Source organism: Sorex fumeus, unplaced genomic scaffold (genome assembly GCF_029834395.1).
Source record: "Sorex fumeus unplaced genomic scaffold, SorFum_2.1 ptg000086l, whole genome shotgun sequence".
NCBI classification, from domain to species: Eukaryota; Metazoa; Chordata; class Mammalia; order Eulipotyphla; family Soricidae; genus Sorex; species Sorex fumeus.
Genome location: NW_026606143.1, coordinates 35,648,579 through 35,657,522, shown reverse-complemented (window position 1 = coordinate 35,657,522; position 8,944 = coordinate 35,648,579). Strand labels below are relative to the sequence as shown.

Below are 8,944 nucleotides of genomic sequence, written 5' to 3'. Positions count from 1 at the left end.
TAAATGGCTAACATGGGCTGCTAAGTTCACACATAAAACTCATCATGATGGGGGCTGGAGCGATAGCACAGCGGGTAGGGCGTTTGCCTTGCACACGGCCGACCGGGGTTCGATTCCCAGTATCCCATATGGTCCCCGAGCACTGCCAGGAGGGATTCCTGAGTGCAAAAACAGGAGTAACCCCTGAGCATCACCTGGTGTGACCCCCCCAAAAATTTAAAAAATAAAAAAAATCATCATGACGAAGGCCAAGGGAAAAAGGTGCTGCGGTTCGTACCACTCAGCCTCCCACTCAGGACAAATTGCGGGTCGGGGAAGGTTGAGGGTAGAACAGGAGGAATGAGGAACAGAACAAAGCCATTCAGCAAGCTTTAATACTTCACCAGCAAAAGTGTTCCAGGGCAAAAATATATCTGAGAAATACCAAGTTAAATTTACACCACTTATTTTCTTGGTAAATGAAGACGGGCAGCATCCTGAAGCTGGCCCAAAGCAATGCGTTGAGTTCAATATGAGAAACCAGGAAAGCTGCATGGGTAGGGGTGGCCGAAAATGTTAAAAGCATCCATCTAATCTTGTCTTAAAAGACAAGAAGGCAGAAACCAATTTGCAGTTTCATCCAAGTGAGCTTCAGGGGACCAACCCCAAGGGGATTTCTTGATCACCTTGACACCCACCTGCCTGGAACTCATCCTTCCTAAAAGCCTGCTTCTCTGTTTGTCTTTCTCTACAATATCCCTTCCTACAATTATTCAACGAGATGGTAGCTTTGAGGTTGCCATCTTCTCACCTCTTAGCTCGATGTTGATAAAGCTCTTTCTCAACCTGCCACTGTGTGTGTGAATCGCATCCAAGTGGCCCTCGAGCACTAGAGGAACAAACAACCTTCACGGTTCCATTCTGAACAGGACTGTCGAGAAAGTCAGAAGCTCACGAGATAATTGGTGAGTATAAGAGCAGACCACTGGTGCTGAGTGTAAATAGGCGTACAAAGCCAGAATAATATGACCAGTATTAGTGGGCAGGAAAGCAAGGCTAGTAAGTGGAGAAGCTCACAAGCCAAGGACCTTAGAGAATAGAAGAGAATATAATTAAGAAGTTAATTTTGGTCAAAAGATAGAGAAGAGAGCACCAAATAAAGGGTGTTGTGAGGATCCTCCCAGGGTGGGAGAAGCATGCTGAAAGTAGACTATAGACCGAACATGACTGCCACTCAATGCTTCTATTGCAAAACACAGGACCCAAATGAAGAGAGAGAGAACAAGGGGGAATGCCCTGCCACAGAGGCAGGGTGGGATGGGGGAGACGGGGGTGGGAGGGATGGTGGTACCCGTGGTGGTGGAGGATGGGCACTGGTGGAGGGATGGGTACTTGATCATTGTATAGCAGAAACCCAAGCACAAAAATTTGTAAGTCTATAACTGTACCTCATGGTGTTTCACTAATAAAAAAATAATTTAAAAAAAAAGGTTATTGACAGCCATTCTGGGCTTCTTTGGAATGGAAATGGCCTGCCCCAGTAAGTGAAAACATCCAGAATCCAGCCGCAGCCATGCTCAAGGACACCCTCCACCTGTTTGGACAAGCCTCACGCATGAAGGAACCAGCAGAGGAACCCAGGTATGCAGGATCCGGGGCTGAGATCTCCAAGCCTGCTTGGATAGGGAATGGGCCTCCTCCACCCAGATCCCCCATTCTCCAGCAGTTTGGCAGTCACACCCACAAACTGCCCCCCCCCCCCGCACCATGTAATCTCATCAACGGCCAAGATTCAGAGACTATAAAACAAAACTCCTGGAAGAGAATGACAATTTTTCCTGGAGCACACGGCCATGCGACCTCTTATACTCTAGCCCACTGATGTACCTAAAGCAGCACACGTGTGTTTGGTTTTAACATACTTGCTTGGATTCTCTTATATACGAGCTTAAAAGGCCCCAGAATGAAATCAACAACCTCTACACACTTCCCTCTTATTATGGTGGGAAGATGCTTGCTGGTTGGGTGGGTGTTTGAATATTATCTGTAATGAACTATTGTGAATTACTTTATGAAAATAAAATGTATAAAAATTTGCAAAAAAAAAAAGAAGAAATGATGTAATCCAAATAGTTGAAGTGTGTCATCATGCTGCTATGTGCAGGATGCATAGGAAGAAAGACAAGAAATTAAGGAGCCACTTAGAAAAGATGAAGTCATGAACTTTACATACAAGTGGTACAATATGGAAAGTATCATGCTAAGCGAAATGAGTCAGAAAGAGAGGGATAGACATAGAAAGATTGCATTCATCTGGGGGATATAATATAACAAAATATGAGATTAATACCCAAGAATAGCTGAGATCAACACCAGGAGGATTACTCCATAGCTAAGAGGCCAGCCGGGTATTCTAGGGGAAAGGACAGTTCAGATAGAGAAGGGAGCACCAAATGGAGGGTGTTCGGAGGATCCTCCCAGGAGGGGAGATGCAGGTTGAAAGTAGACTGGACTGAACATGTTTGCCACTCAGTGCCTCTTTTGCTGATCACAACACCCAAAAGGAGAGAGAAAACAAAAGGAAATGCCCTGCCATAGTGTCAGGGGGGGATGGGGGGAATGGGGGGGGGAGGGATATTATCCTTGGTGGTGGAAAATGGGCACTGGTGGAGGGATGGGTATTTGATCATGGTATGACCGAAATCCAAGCACAAAAATTTGTAAGTCGACAACTGTACCTTATGGTGTTTCACTAATAAAAATTAAAAAAAAAAAAAAGAAATTAAGGAGCCAGCAGTCGGGCAGAGAACTCAAAAAGCTAGAGCAGAAGCTGGAGCAATAGCACAGGGGGTAGGGCGTTTGCCTTGCACGTGGCCAACCCGGGCTCGATTCCCAGCATCCCATATGGTCCCTTGAACACCACCAGGAGGAATTCTTGAGTGCAGAGCCAGAAGTAAACCCTGTGCATCACCAGGTGTGCCCGAAAAAGGAAAAAAAGAAAAAGTTAGAGCACATGCTTTACATGCAGGAGGCTTAATTGATCCCCAGCACTGCATGGTCCCCTGAGTACCACTGGATGTGGTCAAAAGACATAAAGGACGAAAAAGAAAACGAGGGAGCTAGATGGTACACAATGGATCCAAGATGGCCGTGACTTATGGAGGAAAAGTTGCTTTGGAAGTAGGAAGTGAGGAAGGGACAGGCAGGAGAGAAAGCTCAATGGGATGAGTGCATGCTTTGCTTCAGGGGCGCCCGGTTAAGTCCCCAACACTCTGTAGTCCCCTGAGCACCACCAGGATCAACTCCCAGGCACAGAACCAGAAGCTGCCGAGGATCAACTCCCGGGCACAGAGCCAGAAGCTGCCCAGGAGTTGCGGTCTATAAAATAAATACATCAATAAATAAATAAATAAAAGGGAAGCTGGAGCAAGAAACATGCACCGGTGGAGGGATGGGTATATGGCTGAAATCCAACCACGAATGACTTTGTAATGCTCTAAAAAAAAATTTTTAAAACAACCTAAGAAATAAAATAATAATAATAATAAATTTTAAAAAGGTGAAGGAGGGATAGTCTTTTAAAGTTGGAAACTAATTATGGTGTTATTTAATCAAAAATAAAGGTCTAAGCTACTCGTGCCATGCAAGGAGGAAAAATGATTTCCCTCTAAAATTCTAGATTCTCGGGGGAGACCACCACCATCCTCCCCTCCACAACCCCCTTAATATAAGACAGATTTAAAAATAAATATATGTATATATATTGGGCTGGAGAGATAGCACAGCGAGTAGGGCGTTTGCTTCACATGTGGCGGACCTGGCCGACCCAGGTTTGATTCCTCCACCCCTCTCAGAGAGCCCAGCAAGCTACCGAGAGTATCTCTCCCGCATGGCAAAGCCTGGCAAGCTACCCATGACATATTCGATATGCCAAACACAGTAAAAAGTCTCACAATGTTACTGGGCCTGCTCAAGCAAATCAATAAAAAATGGGAGGACAGTGACAGTGATATATATATATATATATATATACACACACACATATATTGCACAGCAGATAGGATGTTGGTCTTGAATATGGCCGACTCGAGTTCTAGTCCTCAGTCCCTCTCGAGAGTCCAGCAAGCTACCGAGAGTATCCTGCCCGCATGGCAGAGCCTGGCAAGCTCCCTGTGGCATTTTCGATAAGCCGAAAATAGTAAAACCAAGCATCACAATGGAGACGTTACTGGTGCCCACTCGAGCAAATCGATGAACAACGGGACGACAATGCTACAGTGCTACGTATACAAATGTGTGTTTGTGTGTGTGTGCATATATATATATATATATATATATATATATATCAGACTAAGTAGAGAAAAACAAACAGAAGTTACTCGTATATATACCTCCTGCATACACAGGAAATCTCAACCAAAGAAAAGAGAGTAACTCCCTGCAAAATGCCCAACCCGTCACCTTAAGAACAATCTCCCGGGATTGGAGCGATAGTCTAGCAGGGAGGGCGTTTGCCTTGCACGGGGCCAACCCTGGTTCAATCCCCAGCATCCTATATGGTCCCCGAGCACCACCAGGAGTAATTCCTGAGCGCAGAGCCAGGAGTAACCCCTGAGCATCGCTGGGTGTGACCCAAAAAGGAAAAAAAAAACAATCTCCTACTAAAGATGGGGTAGCAGGTGGGTTATATTGAACCTAACGTCGGGCTGGAGCGATAGCACAGCGGGTAGGGCGTTCGCCTTACAAGCGGCCAACATGGCCGACCCGAGTTCGATTCCTCTGCCCCTCTCGGAGAGCCCGGCAAGCTACCGAGAGTATTCGATATGCCAGACACAGTAACAACAAAGTCTCCAATGGAGACGTTACTGGGCCCGCTCGAGCAAAAAACGTCGGGCATATATTGGTGGGGAGCACAACGCACTAGGACACAGCTGATGCGCAGATCTCCATCCTCACTGAGAAGAGTTAGTAGAGATTTATACTCATCGTCCTCTTCCTGCGCTAGAAAGGAAGTGCCCCTTAGAAAGTGAGATTTTCGGGGCTGGAGAGATAGCACAGCGGGTAGGGCGTTTGCCTTGCACGCGGCTGACCCGTGTTCAATTCCCATATGGTCCCCTGAGCACTGCCAGGAGTAACTCCTGAGTGCAGAGCCAGGAGTAACCCCTGTGCATTGCCAGGTGTGACCCCCCCCAAAAAAAGTGAGATTTTCTTCTCTGGGTGCTCAAAGGAGGCAAAGTGATGTGCATGATTCTTAGTATTGTAAACCACAGTGCCTTAAAGAGAGGAAAACGGGGAAATATGTGTCTGCCATAGAGGCAGGCCGGGGTGCAGAAAGGAAACTGGAGACGTGGGTAGGAGGAAGGGAACACTGGTGAACGGATGAGTACTCGGTCACTGTACTCCTAAAACCCAATCGTGAATGACTTTGTAACTGGCTAATTCACCGTGGTTCAATATTTTTCGAAGAAAATAATACCAAAGTTAGATTGTTCTAATAAATGTAACTTTATCTCGCGGAAGGGCAGCTTTGCCTTGTTTCAGAGCTTTTTCAATGTGTGCTGTTTCTTTAAAATAACCCACTCAGAATAATCCTTATGCCAAGAAGCCCATTTGGAGGTGACAAATTTCACACCTTTCATAGTTCATCTGGTTTCAATCAGCAATCAGTTTTTTCAGCCCAACAAAATTGAGAGGATGCTTGATAGGAGAGATCAAAATGCTGTGACTCTCCCCACTTCCATTTCATTATGCCACTAGAAAGCCACTTCTTAAAATAACAAAATAATTCTGAATGAAACTGCAAAAGCTTCCTGAGGAATAAATTCAGAATAAACACATAATGGGAAATGATCAGTATAATTGAAGAAAACTGGGGAAGAACAATGTTAAGTGATCACTAAGAGCCTTTCATTCCCATCATCAGTTGGAGACGCCTCAGCAGAGAATCAGGAGCAGAGGAAGAAACGCGATGTGGACTTTTGCCCCAGTGCTAGTTTCTTATCATGGGAACTGAGTCTTTCTTGGAAACAGATAAAGCTCTGTCCTATCCTCCCCTAAGCCTCCCATGAGGACACAGGTAAAGCCTCACTCTCTTTCCACATCCAACCTGTCACAATGGACAGGGAAGATCTGGCAAGAATTCCAGTTCTGCCCCATTCAATGGCCCAAAGGAAAAGACAGCGGTCTTTAAGTGGAGTAAATCTGGTTCTGGTTCTACCATTGCACTCTAGCTAAAGTTCTTGTACTTTACTTTAAAATACTTTTTAATTATATATATAAATCACTGTATCACCGTATCACTGTCATCCCGTTGTTCATCGATTTACTCAAGCGGGCACCAGTAACGTTCCCATTCATCCCAGCCCTGAGATTTTAGCAGACTCTCCTTACTCGTATTTCCCAACGCTGTCGTATTGAAGGCTCTTTCAGGGTCAGGGGAATGAGACCTGTTATTGTTACTGTTTTTGGCATATTGAATACGCCATGGGTAGCTTGCGAGGCTCTGCTGTGCGATATATATACATATATGTTTGAATTATATACATAGATAAATGAATTGTATTCATTTATTGACTTTTTGGGTCATACCTGACAAGCTGAGGGGTTACTCCTGGCTCTGCACCCTAGAATTACTTCTGGCGGTGGTTGGGGGACCATATGGGGTGTCGGCCCTATGCAAGACAAATGCCCTACCTCCCGTTCTATCTCTCTGGCCCTGTTGCACTTCTCAAAACTTGCTTCCTCATCTTGAGAATGGCAATCACTTGAGACTGAGTGATTGGACAGTGGGCAGGGTGCTTGCCTTGCACATAGCCAAACGGGAGCTTAGTCCTCAAAGCCCCATATGGTCCCCCAAGCCCCACCAGGAGTGATCCCTAAGCAGAGCCAGGAGTGAGCCCTGAGCACGGCCGAGAATGGCCCCAAACAACACAAACAGAGTGGAGATAGATTTAGAGAGCAGAATGAAATAAAATGATGTGAATTCTCATCTTAGGAAAATAGGATCCAATAACATTATTCATGGGGGACCCTTTGCTATGAGAAGATGCCTACACTTAATTTGGTCCTTCATTGTGCAGACAGGGGTACCCAGAGCTCTAGATTTCAGTGGGTTGAGATTTGCAGCAAGGGCCATGCCAAACAGCTTCTCACGGGCCCCACTGAGGAGGAGAAAGGCACCTTTGGCCCAGAACTTGGCCTTCTCCCTTATTCCTGTCTGGTTGCCATGGAAATTCCTACTAACGCTCTCAAGGATACATTCAACCTGCCATTTTGACAGTAATAGAGACAGAAAACGTGGCTTTAATATAGTTAGAATTAAATAGTTCTGCTAATTGCTTTTATCGAATTTTTCTGCCATTTAATAAAGAAGAAAACAAACAGCAGTAATTTTCCCCAAAGGTCAGTGAACAAGAACATATGGGTAATTTCTTCTCAGTATGGCTTGATCTGGCTTGATCAAATACCATCTCTCCTGAGTATGAAGTTTCTGTTTTCCCCCAAAGATGTGGCAGAAAATTAGCAATTTCTGACTGGCCTGGCAGTCCCCTTAGCAGCGTGTGAGATTAACCGGAGTCGCTAGCCGTGTCCTTCTGCCATCAGTCATTAAGGATTAAGAAGGCTCCGAGGCCTACAAGTTACCAGTGGCATCAGGGTAACCTGAGCAGTGACCCATGTTAGCAACTCCCAGACTCCTAGGAAATTGAGAAAATTGAGAGGGTCTGCATCAGAGACTGTGGCCGTGAGGTTCTTTAGTAGTTCCTAAGGATGATGAGTGGGTGCTCGTGCATCTCTGTGACCTGCGCCTCCCTCAAACTTTTTATGACTTGAGCACACGACCCATCTGACATGAAGCAAAAACAAAAACAAAAACCCCAACCCCTGCAGTGGCTGTGATAACAACGTGGCAATCGCTTGCACTGACAGAGCTCACCTAAGGACCCCTTGACACCAGTGCTAAACTCCTTCTCCGCATCAGTTCATTGACTCCTCATCCATGATCCCATCAAGAGAACGTTAGGATCACCTCCATCCTACACACGGGGGGAACGGGAGGTTTCTGTAGTCAAGTAAGCAACCCAAATGCATACTGAAAATTAGAAGGCCACCATGTGGGTATGTCCAAGTGTGAGCAGAACCCCGAGAACCCAGCAGCTTGCCCATAAACTGAGGTTGATAGCAGTACTCCTACATTAAAAAAAAAAAACAAACCGAGGTTGATGTACCACCAACTTCTAGTTCTAGCATTTCATTCCACCTGTTCACACACCTTCTGCACCAAAACAAAATCTTTAAGGGTGTCTCTCCAAAAGCTGTCAAGGAGACATTCAAGCTGCCATTTTGAAGTTGTCAGCCACCATTAGCATCTGTTAGGGTTCCCTGTCTGTACCTTGACACCCAACCCAGCTAACTGTCCGTGCCAGTGGGACCACCAGATGACACCTCAGTGGTCCCGGGTCCAAGAGCTGTCTTGAGATGCCCTCGGCCTTGTCAGCTGGTGGTGGCAGAGTTGCCAGACTTGCAAGTCGTCTTGAGGCATGGAGAGGAGCCAACACTGGCGCTCATAGTGATGGTCTTCATCACCTGGACCTGAGGTAGCCTGATTCTCCACTTCTTCATAGGGGTCCCCAAAATGTGACCCTCCTTTCCTAGTTTCCCCACCTCACCTCAGACACAAAAGCAAACAGGACAGAACATCAAAGGCAGCTCACACCAAGATGTTCGCTGCAACACCTTCCATAATTCACACTTCATGGAACTGAAGAATCATTTTCTCAGAGGACTGAAAGGAACCGTATGAGGTGCGACAGTTTATCAGCTACCCTTGCAATAGCATTAATAGGATTTTCAATTCCCTCAGTCTACCAGCTTTACACATAAGTGATTATCGATTTCCCCCTCATTCAGAGGCGTTCCCATCATTTCAAACTTTGTGGCAGAAATAAGACTTTGTACGAATGTTTGC

At 45.8% G+C, this 8,944-nt stretch overlaps 1 non-coding gene across 1 annotated transcript; it reads left to right on the top strand.

Annotated features, from left to right (window-relative positions):
• The first annotated feature begins 7,725 nt into the window (after positions 1-7,725).
• On the top strand, positions 7,726-7,828 carry LOC130039464 (small nucleolar RNA U13). Its single transcript, XR_008794888.1, has one exon. It is a non-coding gene; the product is annotated as a small nucleolar RNA U13 (small nucleolar RNA).
• Positions 7,829-8,944: the final 1,116 nt, after the last annotated feature.